Source organism: Alligator sinensis, unplaced genomic scaffold, assembly GCF_000455745.1.
Source record: "Alligator sinensis unplaced genomic scaffold, ASM45574v1 scaffold615_1, whole genome shotgun sequence".
Taxonomy (NCBI): Eukaryota; Metazoa; Chordata; order Crocodylia; family Alligatoridae; genus Alligator; species Alligator sinensis.
In genome coordinates, this window is record NW_005841982.1 from 1,919,280 (window position 1) to 1,934,513 (window position 15,234).

The window sequence follows — 15,234 nt, forward strand, 5'->3', positions numbered from 1 at the left end:
GCCTAGCAGTTTGTGAAAAGCGCAGTTTGGTTAAATGAGTGCTTGCATTAGAATACTCTGACACGGGTTATGAGGACCTTATCTTGGAATACTAAGATTTGTTTTAAGGCCTTGGCTGCTTACCAGGTGAACATACAATTCATATAAATAAACAGGTTCCCCCCAGTTATACACCCATGCAGAACGGTGCCTTTTGCCCTCTGTGATAAACTAAAGGCAGAGCTAAAAAGGATGGAGGAAGCCCAGGTAATTCAGAAAACTGAGGAATCAACAGAGTAGGTGAACTCCCTAGTTATTATGGAGAAGAATAATGGACAGCTGCAGATATGCTTGGATCCAAGGGATCTCAATAAGGCCATAAAGAGAACATTTTAAGTTGCCCATCAGAGCAACTTATGTCATAGCCAGACTATGGCTCAGTTTGCAAATGCGCAGTTCTTCAGTAAATTGGATGCTTCTTCGGGATTCTGGCAACTGAACTTAACAGAGGAATGTTCTAAGTTATGCACATTCAATACTCCATTTGGAAGGTATTGATTTCTGCATTTACCTTTCAGTATAGCTTCAGCTCCAGAGGTGTATCATAAAACTGTACATATGATTTATGAGCATATTCCAGGTGTAGACACCTCTATGGATAATATCGCCATCTGGGGCTCCACCAAGGAAGACCATGATCATAGACTCTGAGCAGCGTTGGAGGCAATTAGGGCTGCCAATTTGAAACTCAATAGACAGAAATGTGTTTTTGGAGCTACAGAATTGGCATTTGTGGGAGACATTATTTCTAGAGAAGGGGTGAAACTGGACAAGGAAAAAATAATTCAGGCTATTGAAATGATGCCACTCCCCCAGTCATAAAAAGACTTACAACACTTCTTGGGAATGGTAAATTATCTTGGAAGACCTGTCTACAACAGCAGCACCTCTAAGGATCCTTCTTGAGAGTAAAAATGAATGGTGCTGGAATCCAGAAGGTACTGAAGCAACAATTATTACAAGAACCTGTATTAAAATTTGATACCCCTGGGAAACCAATACAGATATCAACAGATGTTTCACAGTTGGGATTAGGTGCTGTGCTACTGCAGAATTTTGACAACTGATGGCAACCTGTTGTGTATGCATCTAAATCACTAACTGAGGCAGAAAGCAGGTATGCACAAATTGAGAAAGTGTTGTTAGGAATTTTGTTTGCATGCCAGAGATTCAATCAATATATTTATGGGCAGAAAATGAATGTAGATACCGACCACAAGCCCTTGATAGCACTGTTTCGTAAGCCTCAGAATGACTTCACCTTAAGGATTCAAAGAATGATGATTAAGTGCTGAAGTATGACTTAGCTGTGAACTACGCACTGGGCAAGATTTTCTTTACAGCAGATGTGCCATCCAGGGCAATAGCCTCCACTGGACAAGTAGAAAAGACCTCTGAGACAGAGATGCAAGTTTATGTCAACTTGATTGTTAGTTCACTTCTGATCCTGGACAGGAGGCTACAACAAATAAAAGAAGAAACTGAGAAGGAGCACTCATTAGGGATCCTGAAAAGAAATGATAATTTCAGGTTGGCCACAGGACAAGAATAACTGTGACTTGCGTGTGTGGGACTACTAGAATTGCTGATATGAACTTTCAGTCATTGAAGGAATTATTTTCAAGGACAGGAGAAGTCATAATACCATGGACCCTTCAAAGAGGAATGCTACAGAAGATCCATAAAGGACACTTAGGTATTGAGAAATGCAAGAAATGAGCAAGAGAGGTGATGTATTGGCCAAGAATCAATCAGGACATTGCTAATACAGTTGAAAACTGTTCCACCTACTTGAAATTCAGACCCTGCCAGCAGGCAGAACCACTAAAGCCTCACCCTGTTCCACACCAGGCCTATGAGAAGGTGGGCACCGATCTCTTTATGTGGAACTCCAGGGTGTATTTAATAGTTACTGATTATTGCTCTTTGCATCCAGAAATCTGTACACTTAAGTGTACCAGCAGCCATTCAGTGATAGCTTGCTTGAAGGCCATATTTGCAAGGCATGGAATATCAGATGAAGAATTCAGTGATAATGGGCCACAGTTCTCCAGTGCAGAGTTTAGGCAATTTGCCATGGACTGGGATTTTCATTATACCATGTCAAGTCCCAAATATCCCCAATTGAATGGCCTTGCTGAGCAATCCCTTCGAAAAAAACATTGGACAGTGGAGGGGAGTTATATAAAGCACTACTGGCTTATTGCAGCACACCTCTGGATAATGGCTGGTCTCTAGCACAGTTGTTAATGGGACAGCAGATACAGTTGAATCTGCCCATTACTAACACCTTATTGGAAAGTCCTAACATGGTAGCCATAAGGAGAATGAAAGATCAGAAGAAGAAACAGAAATACTACTTTGATACAAGAGCTCATGAGCTTTCACTGCTAAAGCAAGGTGACAGAGCTGGTCTGAGGAATTACTTGCCGAGAACACGGGACCAGCAGGGTATGGTGAAACAGCTAGCGCACTCAAGGGGAAATGCTTTGACGCAATCAACGAGACCTACTCATGCATCCACTTAGCTCTCGGACATTGGCAGGAGATACAGACTTGGATCAGCCTCAGTTAACGGTTCCTAGTTTCTTCTCCTCCTCCTCCTCCTCCTCCTCCTCCTCAGAAGGTGAAGATACTAATAATCCAACAGATAGCCCCCAAACCTCCAGTGAGGAGCTGATACTCTGGAGATCCAGGAAACAGGTGAAATGGCCAGAGAGGCTCATAGAGGTCTGTGAATAAGTTATAGGGACCTGAAGAATAGGAAAGTGAATGGCAAAGACTCACTCTAGAGTGAAGTGCTGGTAACCTCTCCTCTGTAGGTTATGGATTGTTTGGTGTGGTGGTGGTTTTGTCTTGCATTGTTGTGTTGTTGTTGAGCTTTTGTTTATATTGTGATGGTTATTTTTATTTAAAAAAAAAAGGGAAGATGTAGTGATAAGGGTTAGATTTTGGAGACAGTCCCTTACAAGGGAATGTCTTATCACATGAGGAAATTGATCCCTGAAGAGTAAGGAGGTGCATCCAATGCCCTCTCCAGCCCATCCCTTACAGCTAACCCACTGTACCTGTAATGAGGGGAGTCTCTGCCTTACTGGGAACAAGACCCCACCCTAACACCCAATATCTACTCCCTTCCTGTGCATCAGACATCTCAATGAGCCATAAACTTTCCAGTTTCTTCTATTCCTGGTCCCACATATGGACTCTTTTGTCTGCCCAGTGAAACCACCCTAATTCTATGGAAAAAGATTCTCTGAAGAGACTGAGGAAGTGACTCTGATTTATTTGCTTAAACACTTTACTTACATACTTAAACATCTAGATTATGTGTTCCGCTTCTTTAAAGACCAGCATGATCTCTATAGTTAAGTGCAGGCAGTCAAAAAGCCCAGCACAGAATTGATTCAATCTATGCAGCTTTATCTAAGCTGTGTAGATTGGACTATTAATGAACAGAATGTACGTTCACTCATCAGTTGGCCAAGGCAGGCAGATGCCTGCACTGGCCAAGGCCAGAAGATGGGGGGTGCTCATGCACACCTTCCAGCTCTGCCAGACGGCAAACATCCCAGCACTACCCTTGTTCCCCCCCACCCTTGCTGCCTGTCAGCCATGGGGAGGAGGCTGGAAGGGAATAGAACCCTGCTCTGGCCCCGCAGCTGGAGTCTGCACAGTGGATGGGGGGGAACCCCTGAGGTGGGGGCTTATCCCCTGGCAGCTCAGCTCTACCAGGTTGAGAATGCCCCAGCCCCACTCCCTTGCCAGCCCCTGCCTCATCAGCTCTAGGGGGAAGTGATGTGGGGGAACAGACCCCTGGTCCAGCCCCCTAGCTACGGTCTGCATGGTGGTGGGGGATCCTCTGATGCTGATGTGGCGGGGCTGGAGAGGGAGCAGGGCTGGGATGTTTACAGCATGACAGATATACTGCAGCGGGGAAAGCTCACATCTCAGGACCTTCCTTTCCCCACCCACTGTGCAGACCATAGTTGGGAGGCCAGGAGTGGGGTTCCTTTTCCCCCCCAACTTGCCCTCTTGTGGATGAGAGATGGGGGGATGGCAAGGGGGTGGGGCTGGGGCACTTGCAGCTTGGCAGAGCTGCACTGTGGGGGTGAAAGCCCCTGCCTTTGGGGTTTTCCTCCCCATCTCCTGTGCAGACCCTGGCTGGGGGACTGGGGCTGGAGAGGCAAGTTGGGGTGGAGGTTTGTCTGTTGGACTTGTGGGGGGGAATTTAGTGGCAGCTGCAATGTGTCAGGAGGGGATCTGGGACAGAAGTTGGATAGCCCAGTTTAACCTAAATCAGTTACTGGATGGATGTAGCATCAGAGTTATCTTAAACCAGTTTTGGCCATTTTAAAACCAGTCTATATGCACTGAACTTCTGTTCTGTTGCAGACTTAAACTGGTATCTGATCACTTATACAGGTTTATATGTAATGTTAGCCCCCAGCTTCAGAGATAGAGAATTGCAAAATGGATGTACAGGAAATGTAGCCAATATTGAGCAGAAGACTGGCTTTATATTGGTAATTCGTCTGTTTCTCTTTCACCATAATAAATTATGTCCTGAGACAAGAGGTCTGAAGCTTTCTTTGGTGTGGCACAAGTTTACATGCTTCATTGGTAACCCAGAAAATGTTGTTAGTGAGTATTAAGCAAACATGTAATAGCCCATTACAGCAGAGTGGTAGGCAGCAACACTTTTATGACACTTACCTGAGTGCTGATCTGCCCACAAGGATTTGTGTGCACCTCTCCACTGAAGTCAGTGATATTCCAGCTCTTACCAAGAATGACTTCAGCCCATCCAGTTTTAAAAAAGCACAGGTGTAGTTTCAGAATATCATATGGATATAGAAACATGTAGAAAGTTCTGTTTTAGTTATTTATAAAGAGAAATTTCAAAATAGGTTCAGAGCAAGAAATTTGTATTTCATTCTCTAGCTTGTGCCTAACAACATTATTCAACAACAAGCAAAAAGGTTGCTTTTAAAAGATTAATATACAAACAGCAATTTTATAGTGTGCAAAGATTAGGGGTAATAAAATCTGTATCTTCTGGGATTCAGATGAGGCTAATATTTTACAGGCATATAAGCAGAGATAAATGATTGTGAAGGAACTAAGAAGATAAGGAAGATGATAAAATTAATAGACATCCCAGTGATTACTCATAGGAAATAAAATGAAGGATGGATGATTAGACTATTTAATTTTAAACCTTAAAATTACTGAGAGAGTGGATAAGTACTGATGGACAAGAAATGTTTACAAGTAAATTCTCTATCTTATGTTTTGGCTCAGATGTATTCTTTATTGTACTCTGCAAATAATCCTGCATTTTTATCATTTGGATGAACCTACCATAAAATGTAACTTTCACAGAACTCAGAGTTTTTCCTTTGAATGTTATGGTGAATAGGATAATGAACAATGTTCAATCTTATGGATTTAATAATGTATAATATTTATTTGTGTGTAAATGATAGGGCTGTGTGAGGCTTTGGACAGAGCTTCAGATCTGGAGAAGCTTCGGACGCTTTGGCATCCGAAGCAGCATGTCTGGGTCAAAGCACTGGCCTCGTTAGGCTTCCCGAAGTGGTTCAGAGTTTATAGGGTATAATGGGGAAACAATAAAATATCTATAACTTTGTTTTGTTGCCCGATTTTGATGAAATTTTCAGAAGTGGTAGACTCTGCAGAGAGCATGAAGCCTGCCAAGTTTCAAGAAGATCAGTGCAGGGGTTTGGGGGGAACTGCACCCCAAATTCCTGAAAGAAAAACTCATGTCCCGTCTAGGCATTACAACATGGGGGGGGGGTGGTGAAAACTGCAGGGCTGGTAGCTTTTGCTGAGGCCACAAATCCTGCCAAGTTTCAAGAAGATCAGTGCAGGTATTTGGGGGGAACTTCCCCTCAAGCTGTGGACAAGCAAAACTCGCAACATGGGTCACGCTGTGTGTGTTAAGGTGCAGCGGGGTGACAGCTGCAGGGATGGTAGCCCCTGCTGTGGCCACGATGCCTGCCAGCTGTCGAGTAGATGGGTGCAAGGGGGTTCTGGGGCCCTGCACCCCTAGCTGCTGACAGAAAAAACTCGTGCCATGGGTGCTTGTGGGACTGACTGTCTCTGTCTTGGGGCGTGGGAGACACTACTGCAGGCCTGGCTGCTAAGCTACTGTGTTACCAGTTACCAGTCAATTATGATTCACTCAGGGACCAGCTCAATACACAGGACTTAGGTAATGTAGCCAGTTAATTGCCATCAATTGGCACCTACAAAACCAGGCTAAGGAGAGGAAAGAATCAATACAGACTATCAGCTGTCCCAAGACAGACACAGTCCCACAAGCACCCATGGCACAAGTTTTGCCTGTCAGCAGCTAGGGGTGCAGGGCCCCAGAGCCCCCCTGCATCAATCTCCTCGATAGCTGACAGACTTCCTGACCACAGCAGGGGCCACCATCCCTGCAGCTTTCACCCCACTGTGCCTTAACACACACAGGGTCACCCATGTCATGAGTTTTGCTTGTCCACAGCTTGAGGTGCAGTTCCCCCCAAACCACTTCACCAATCTTCTTGAAACTTGGCAGACTTTGTGGCCTCAGTAAGTGCTACCACCCCTTCAGTTTTGACCCCCCTGTGTTGTAACACATAGACGTGACAGGAGTTTTGCTTTCAAGAATTGGGGGTACAGTTCCCCCAAAACCCCTGTAGTGATCCCCTGGAAGCTTGGCAGGTTTCATGCTCTCTGCAGGGGCTACCATCCCTGCAAGTTTTTCATCCAAATCATACAAAAAACAACAAAGTTATAGATATTTCATTAATTCCCCCATTATACCCTCTGGCCAGATCTCTGATGCGGCTCTGAAGCTTCGGAGCCACTTTGGCTAGCTCAAGGCGGAAACCCGGTCTGGAGCTCCAGATTGGATCACTGCCATCCAAATAGGCCAGATCCGAAGCTGGATTGGATTGCTGTAGATTTGCACAGGCCTAGTAAATGAATGAAATAGTTATATAAAATTATAACACTGCGTATAGAATTATAATAGAAGAGCATCCTAGTTAACCTATATTTCTGTTGTCCTTTTATATGTATATACTAGCCAATTGTCCATCAAGAATGATGTGGGGGGAGGGGGCTGGGATGGAGTGCCTCCACCTAATGTCCCATGCTGCCACTGTTTTGCCTCTTGCATAGAGTGGGATGGGGGAGCCAAGACCAGCATGCCCCCACCCCCTGTCTGGTCCTCGGTGCTGCTGGCTTTGGCTCAGCTTTGGAATCTTGGGGGGGTTTCCCCCATGCTTGGAGCACTCTGATAGGCTGTTTCCATCAGCCAGTCAGAGTGTGAATAAAGCATTATGGACAGACAGATGGACGGACAGAATGACAGACAGACGAACTTAGGTTTTTGTAATATTAGAATACTCCAGCAAACACGTTAGAGTTTTGTCTTTCCAGAAAAGTATTATAGAGTCAAATACTGGCCTATTGAAAACCCTATGTGTAGATATTAAGAACAGCTTGGAATCTCCCCCCCAAGGTAACAAATAATTATTTAGTAGGTTAAACATTTATATTTATGCAAACAAAAAATTGTAAACTCTACTTAAAATACTCTTATAAAACTTATCAAGTACTATAATACTTCTGCCTCTATAGATTTTCAAATTACCTTTCTGTTCCTCATCATTTATATATTTGTATATTATGTATATTTATATACATAATAACAGTTTGGTTTGTAATACCTATGCTACAAGGTAAGATTTGTAGCTAAGCTTCACTTTTGTATTTTAACACAGCTAAGTATAAACATGATCTTTTCATTTTTGCCTTCTGTCTATGATCAGTTTTTCAGTCTATAGTATGCCCTAAATTTATCATTCTTCTGCTTTCTTCAGGGCTTAAAAGCACTACGCTATCTCCGTCCAAAATGAAAGTGTTTTTGTCTTGTTAACAAACAAGGCCTGGTTCCCCCTAGTATTTAACCTTTAGTCCCAAATACCAGGAAGAAAATACAACAGGACTACGGGTTAACTAGGGTGTAATTTTATTAATATGTTTGGGAGACCATCCAACAATGCTCATCCATGCAGATCAACCTACTAGTAATCTTTACCAGCTGCTGCCTTAAATTTAGACATCCGGCTAGGGAGTGTCCCTTCTGGTGTCAATCCTCCCCGCTAAACTCCTGTTGCAACAGTCCCTGATGGTTTAATTCTTAAAAGGGCTCCAGGATTTTCTGAAGCAGTAGGGACACAGGACAAACACATTGTTAGTAAGGACCCTGTCTTTTTAGCTTGTGTAATTAGGTAGATATTCTTATTAGTAGCCAAAGTGTTATAGGTTTGAAATAATCCAACAACAAGCACTTCTTCTGACCTTATTTCAAGTCCACCTGAGCATTCACCAACTCTTACATTTTTAACTTGCCCTGTCCATGATTAAATCAGGCATTGTAAAATATGTGAACTGCTGATCATGTTGATGGCTTTCTTCAGAAAACCCAGAAATTAGAACATATCCAACCATTGAGATGCTTCTGGTCTCTTCCTGCAAAGTTCCCATACTCTACTTTCTATACTTAGGTAGACGAACAAACAATAAAAAAAAATCCTCTTTTCCGTTGTCACTACTCTATTCTTTTCTCTTTAGACATAAAAACAAACGGTTAAAGTAAATAAAAAACTATAAGGTACCAAAAAGGCAGTAATGATCAAGAAACAGGCCTTAACAGTCCTAGACCCTTGTTTATATCATAGATTACACAGATTTCATAGACATTAGGGCTGGAAGGGACCTCAGGAAATCATTGAATCCAGCCCCCTGATCCAGGGGCAGGAAGTCAGCTGGGGTCAAAGGATCCCAGCAAGATAAATGTCCAATTGACTCTTAAAGGAGTCCAGGGTTGGTGCTTGCACCACCTTGGGTTGCAGTCTGTTCTAGGCCTTGGGGGCTCAGACAGTAAAGACGTTCCAGCCTGAAATTGTCTTGGAGGAGTTTGTGACCGTTTGACCTTGTCATCCCTTGGGCTGCTCTGGTGAACAGGCATTCCCCCAGATCCTGATGTACTTATAGGCAGCCTCCAGGTCCCCCCTGAGCCTGCACTTTTCTAGGCTGAAGAGTCCCATGGCTCTCAGCCTCTCATCATAAGGCCTGTTCTCCTGACCTCTGACCGTATCATTTTACAATTTACAGTTAGCTATATTTTAGATGGTTTAGGGAATGTCAAATTTAGAAGAGATAAAAATAGATTACTGAGTTTTGATTTGCTTCAAGTTTTCAGTTCAGTCTTAGCCAGAATTCCAATTTTATAGGCACAGTTTATCTCAAGACTGTATATTACTGATGGGTCAATATAATGACACTTCATAGTACCTGAAGGGTATTCAGAGGCAAGTGTAGGCAGCAAAGCATAAATGAGTATCTGATATTCTGGTTTTATGAGTACATTTTCTATTCTCCTGAAAACTGTCAGATCAATCCTATATTTCAATTCAGAACAGGGAGAGTATGCACAAGAATTTCAGCCAGTTTTGGGATTAGACAATATAAAATGTGGACTTTGTGATGTGAATTGAACATCTATTTAAGAAAGAAAGAACTAATGCTACCAACTCCTTTTATATAGGTCAACAAGCTGTTATTAGACATGACAATGACAATGACGGCAGAAGGCAACTTTTAGCATCTTTTGGCCTGGAACAAATCCACTGACTTGTACCTGAGACTGGTGATCTAGAGATAAAAGTTTCCATCACAATTATTTTACGCTATCAAATGCTACCCTCAGCTACTATATTGGCAGCCAAATTTATGAAATGTCAAATTAATATCAAATAGAGGGTTATGCACGTGCAAAAACACAGAGTTAAGGTTCAACTCTATCCATATTCCTTTTGGGGGGTATTCTTGTCAACAAAGGACCTCCTACACATAATGAGTTCAAGCTAGAGTTTCTCTTCACTTTGTGCATTCCATCTGAATGTAGGTCAAATTTTAGGAAAATGAGTGTGAAAGGAGTACCTTATTTAGCAATGATACAGATTTTATAAAATTTAAGAAATTATATTTAAAAAATGTATTATTTCTCTTGATAGGCTTTAAAATAACATTCCCCTCACAAGATGAAAATTTCAGAAAATAAGCTGTTTGATTTACAGCCCAGTTCCAAAATAGAAAAATTATTATAAACATCTTGTTTCTGAGAAGAAACCAGAGTTGATTAAACTGATCATAAGTCTGAACTTATTTTGAATTTTGCTGATGGATGAATGTTGAGTGATTAGTTATTGTTAGACTTCCTTTCAATCAGCTATTTTTACAAGATTTTTATATTGAATTGTCAGCATACTGATGACACAATGTCATCATAAAACCTTTCATGCAAACAATGTCATTCCAGTTTTGTATATCTGGACTTTTATATTTTGATGTGGACTAAAGAAGCCAGTTTCTGTTTTTTGTAAAGGAGCCACTCCATTCGTTGACAACAAACTGTACTCAAATGTCAGCAGGGAACTTTCTCCTTCATTTTAAACATATCACAGGTAGAGTAAGGGAAAAGCTCTTACTGGATAAATAGGAGGTAGAGAGCAATAGAGCCATGCTCCATCCTATAATACTCTGAATAACCTAGTCAGTCCCATGATAACCACTCTATTACATCCCTTCCTTATTCATTTACAGTATGACTGTTATATTTTAAATAATTGGGCCCTCTTCTTTTCCTTATGTGGCCCCTTTTATAGCAGTGTAGGCTGCCTCTAGGGCCAAAGATTCACTTCAAGAGTCTTCTGGGCCATTAATGCTGTATTTACTTGCACCTTGGGTACTCCCTGTATCCTGTGTCTTCACCTGGCCTCAGCTTTTTCAAATGGTTATTGCCCAAGAACACAGGGGCTTCGACTCTATGGCTAGGTACTGTTGAGTCCCTATGATGCTATAATGGGTCTTATACCCAAGGTGGAGTCAATTTAAGTTATGCCATTTTTTGTAAGTGGTTTAGATTGGTAATGAACAGAACACACATTTGCCCTTTGGTGTGGGGGGGTGGAGGAAGTCTTAAACCAGTTCCACCATTTTTAAACCAGTCTATTTGTGCCAAACTTTTGTTCTGTTATGGTTATAGACTAGTTTCTGATCACTTATGCAGGTAAAAGTGTAATGTCTATACCTGGCCTAGAAGTGGACATGATTCTGGTGTCATTTTATGACTTGGGTATTATTAAATTGACTTTAACAGACATGGATAATGATATTACCAGGAATCCATATTGTCTGGTAGATACTGAAACTGTAGGTATAGATTTTTAGTAGAGGTTGTTTCTGTCTTTTGGCATGATTGTCATTTTGCCCTTCTTTAACATGTCCCCTCCAAACTGGGATTAATTAATGAATTATTTTGCTTCCTTTTCATTAAAACCTAGGCTATGCCCATTACAGTTGAGAGGCAGTGTTGTTTTTCTAATGAAAATGTGCCAGTTTTCTTTCTAAATTCCTATTAATTGTGGTTTTCAATTCCTTCTTTAAGGTTCTAAAAGCTAGAGAACTTTTAGGCTTTTGGAACATTTGAAGCTAGATTTTATTGCTTTAAAAAGTGTTTAAACTCCATGATTGTGAAATTTGGTCCATAGTCTGTGACAAGTACTACCAGTAATCTGTAAACTGCAGAACCTTCTTTGAAATTTCACAGATGGCAGTGGAGGGCATTGATGTGATCAATGCATTTTTAAGCATTTCAAGAGTTTATCCATCATTATTAAAACATTTTTCCCATATATGAGGGGGTTGGGATATATATAACTTTTCCATGATAGTCACTGAAGTTTTAATGGACAGAACAGCTACTTTTCTAGCTGCACCTTATTGCTTGACTAGTGATCGTCTTTTTAGTCTCAGACCCAGGAAAAGTGTGATGTAGATGATGGCCGGTGGTGGACTGGAATACAAGAAGACCAGTTTCTCAAATGTCTACTGTGCTGCCTGTCAGTTTGGGAGAGGAAAGCAATTCCTTTCTCTTAATGATATGGTAGATCCTATTCCACTTATTTGACACCAATGTGTGATTCTATTCCACACTGCAGAAGTCCCTCAAAAATAGTTTACACATCTGCTTTTGTAATATGTCATCCCTTTAACATTAAAGGTAAGTCACAAGTAACAGTGAACAGGAGGAGGACCTATCCATCTTTTGTATTAATGTTTGTTTTTTTTTCAGATGCTGACTACATTTCTGGTGACAGTGGGTTTGTCTACACGAGATGCCTTACTGCACATTAGACTAATCTAATGTGCAGGAAAGTGTCACCATCTATACATGTGCAGGACTTACTGGGTGCATCTACATGAGACGCTACTGTGCAAGTAGCTCATTGTTACCATGCAGTAGTGCTGCCGGGCACTAACTCTGACGCTGCTGCACAGTAGTAACAAGCTCCTGCGTGGTAGCTTGTTACTACCATGCAGAAGTATTGGAAAAAAACTGTACAGGGATGGTACTGTTCAGTAACCCCTGTGATTGCTCAGTCATTTAGTACTTGCGTATGCAAGTATTAAACAACTGCTCAGTAACAACTGCGCAGTCTGCTGCTCATGTAGACATGGCAGTGGTGCAGCAAATTAGGCTAACGTGCCATTAACTAGTACCAGGAAATACAGGAACTAGATTAATGGCACACTAGTTGCTCCCAGGCAGCAGGGGGCATGCTGCTGCTTGGCTAAACCCCAATGTGGGAGGAGCTGTGCCAGCTGCAGGTACAGCTGCCTCCCTGCCAGGTGGGGATTGGGACCATGTAGACATACCCAGTCTATCATAGCGGGATAAGCTCCTGGTAGTTTTTATAGAGGTAAATTTCATACAATCCTCTTCTAGGTTAATTTATTGGTATGCTTGTGACATGGCATCTAACTATACATTTGTTCACACCCTGCACTGCCAGTCGTCATTTATCAATGTAATTAGAAAAGTGTGTTCCTTGGACACTTGATTCACTGTGGCTTTATAGTCCTGGGATGTGGTTTTGGCTAATTGAACCACAAGCACCATAAATATGGCACAGTCAGTAAACTGCACTGTTGAAATACTGCCCTCCAGGATATCTTAATTTTTTTCTCTGAGGGAAGAAAGCATTGTCTTTTCTTTTAGGTGTTTTGTTTGTTTGTTTGTTTTGTTTTTAAGCAGGTTGCCTAACTTGCTGGCTTCTGCAGGTGGGCTTTGCTTCTTGACGAGCTCCTCAGCCAATCCTCCCAAATAAGTTTAGTCTTTAAGTACCAAAATAGCAAACAAACAAACAAAACCAAGCACTTCTGCCCTGTCCTGAGCACTAGGAGGGGACTGCTTAATCTCTGGCCCCACCACAATAGCCTGCCCTCTCCATGCCGCAGGGTGTTTAGCTCACAGCCTGCTTCCTTTCTCCTTGTGATTGTTCCCTCACAGTTTGCCTCCTACTAGCTCTATCTGCTGAGATTTTAGCTCTCAGTGAGAGACTCCTTCATTAGCAAAAGGCTCTGCAGCTGAATGTCCTTAAACGGGCTGGGTGCCCCTTAAGGGGACAGAGTATCCTGTTACACCAGCTCTCAGATAAATATTTGGAGCGTTTACTCCTTTTACACTCTAAATTCTTCTTTGAAAATGGCTGGATCAGCATCCTGGTCTTTCTGGAGACCTGGACTTTTAGGAACATAAGAGCCTGGAGTTTGATTAGAACAGGGGCGGGCAATTATTTTGGGTGGAGGGCCGCTTACCCAGTTTTGGTAGGCTGTTGAGGGCCACATGGGTTGCCCTGCACCCTTGACATGTGCCCCGCCCCTTGGTCACCATCTTGGGACCAATGTCCCAATGTCTTGGGACCAATGTCCCAGGGCCAGCACCAGTGGGGCCCAAAGCAGGGCACAGGCTGGCAGGGGTCTGTGGAGCTGGGCGGGGCTGCGCCAGCAGGGAGAGGGGGGAGCTGGCCTGGCTCCATAGAGCCCCTGCCAGCTGGGACCCCACGCTCCTGCCACCCTGCTCTGGGCTCTGCCGACACTTGCTCTGGGGCACCAGTGTGGGCCCCATTCCCATTGGCTCCCTACCCACACATTCCCAGTACACAGCTCCGAACCCCTGCTTACCAGCAGGGAAGGAGCTAGTGCTGAGTGCAGGGAAAAGTGGCCCGTTGCCTGCCCCATGGCTGGCGCTCCCTGCTGCAGGTGCTCGCAGCCCACGTGGGGCTGTCTGGAGCAGGCACAGGCAGCCCCATGCAGGCTGCAAGCGGCTATAGCGCAGGGCGCTGGCCATGGGGCAGGCGAGGGGCTGATTCTCCCTGTGCTCAGCACCAGCTTGTAACCTGGCCCCACTGCCAGCTTGGGCTCTGCGCCGGCTCTGGGCTCACCTGTCTGCAGCCCCCCTGCTTGCCACACTGGACAGTGTTGGCTGTTGGTGCCTGCCTGGAGCTTGCGTGCTGGGCAGCTCAGAGGCGACAGTGGCAAATGCTGCCCAGCGCAGCAAGCGGGGAGGCTGCAGCTGCTGTCTCCATGCACAACCCCGATGGGTGAACCCAGAGCCGGTGTGGGGCCCAGCCTGGCAGTGGGGCTGGGTCACAAGGTGGTGCTGAGCACAGGAGGGGAAAAGTGGCCTCTCACCCACTCGGAGCCGGGTGGGCCCTGCTGTTGTGGGAACCCACTGGGATTCCTCTGGGTCCTACTGCCCTTGGTTCCTGTCATTTTTGACAGGAACCAAGGGCAGCTGAATATTCATTTTCTAAATTTTTTTTAGGGGCCATGTGGGCTGGATAGAATGGCCTTGCGGGCTGTATTTTGCCCACCCCTGGATTAGAACAATACCTACCTACCCATTTAGTTGTATTTTTAGTTTTTGTAACCCATCTCTGTATAATTTTTTCTTTGTCCCCAGACTATTAGGTCTTGTACATTCAACAGTAGGCTCATTCTAGATTTGCAGTGCTGATATGTGTGTTTCTTGATCACAGCATAGGCACCTTTATCTATTTCCACTGGTACTGACTGGTAGCTGTGCTTTCTATTACATGTAAGGTCCTACTTTTATCCAGCATGCAGCATTAAACTATCCTTTGCTTTTTTTTACTTTCCTCTTAGACAATATTTGATAGCCAGAAAATGCAAAGATAATTAAGTATCTAGTATTGAGACATTTTTTACTCTGGGCTATTTGATGTAGAATTAAATCCTCCACAG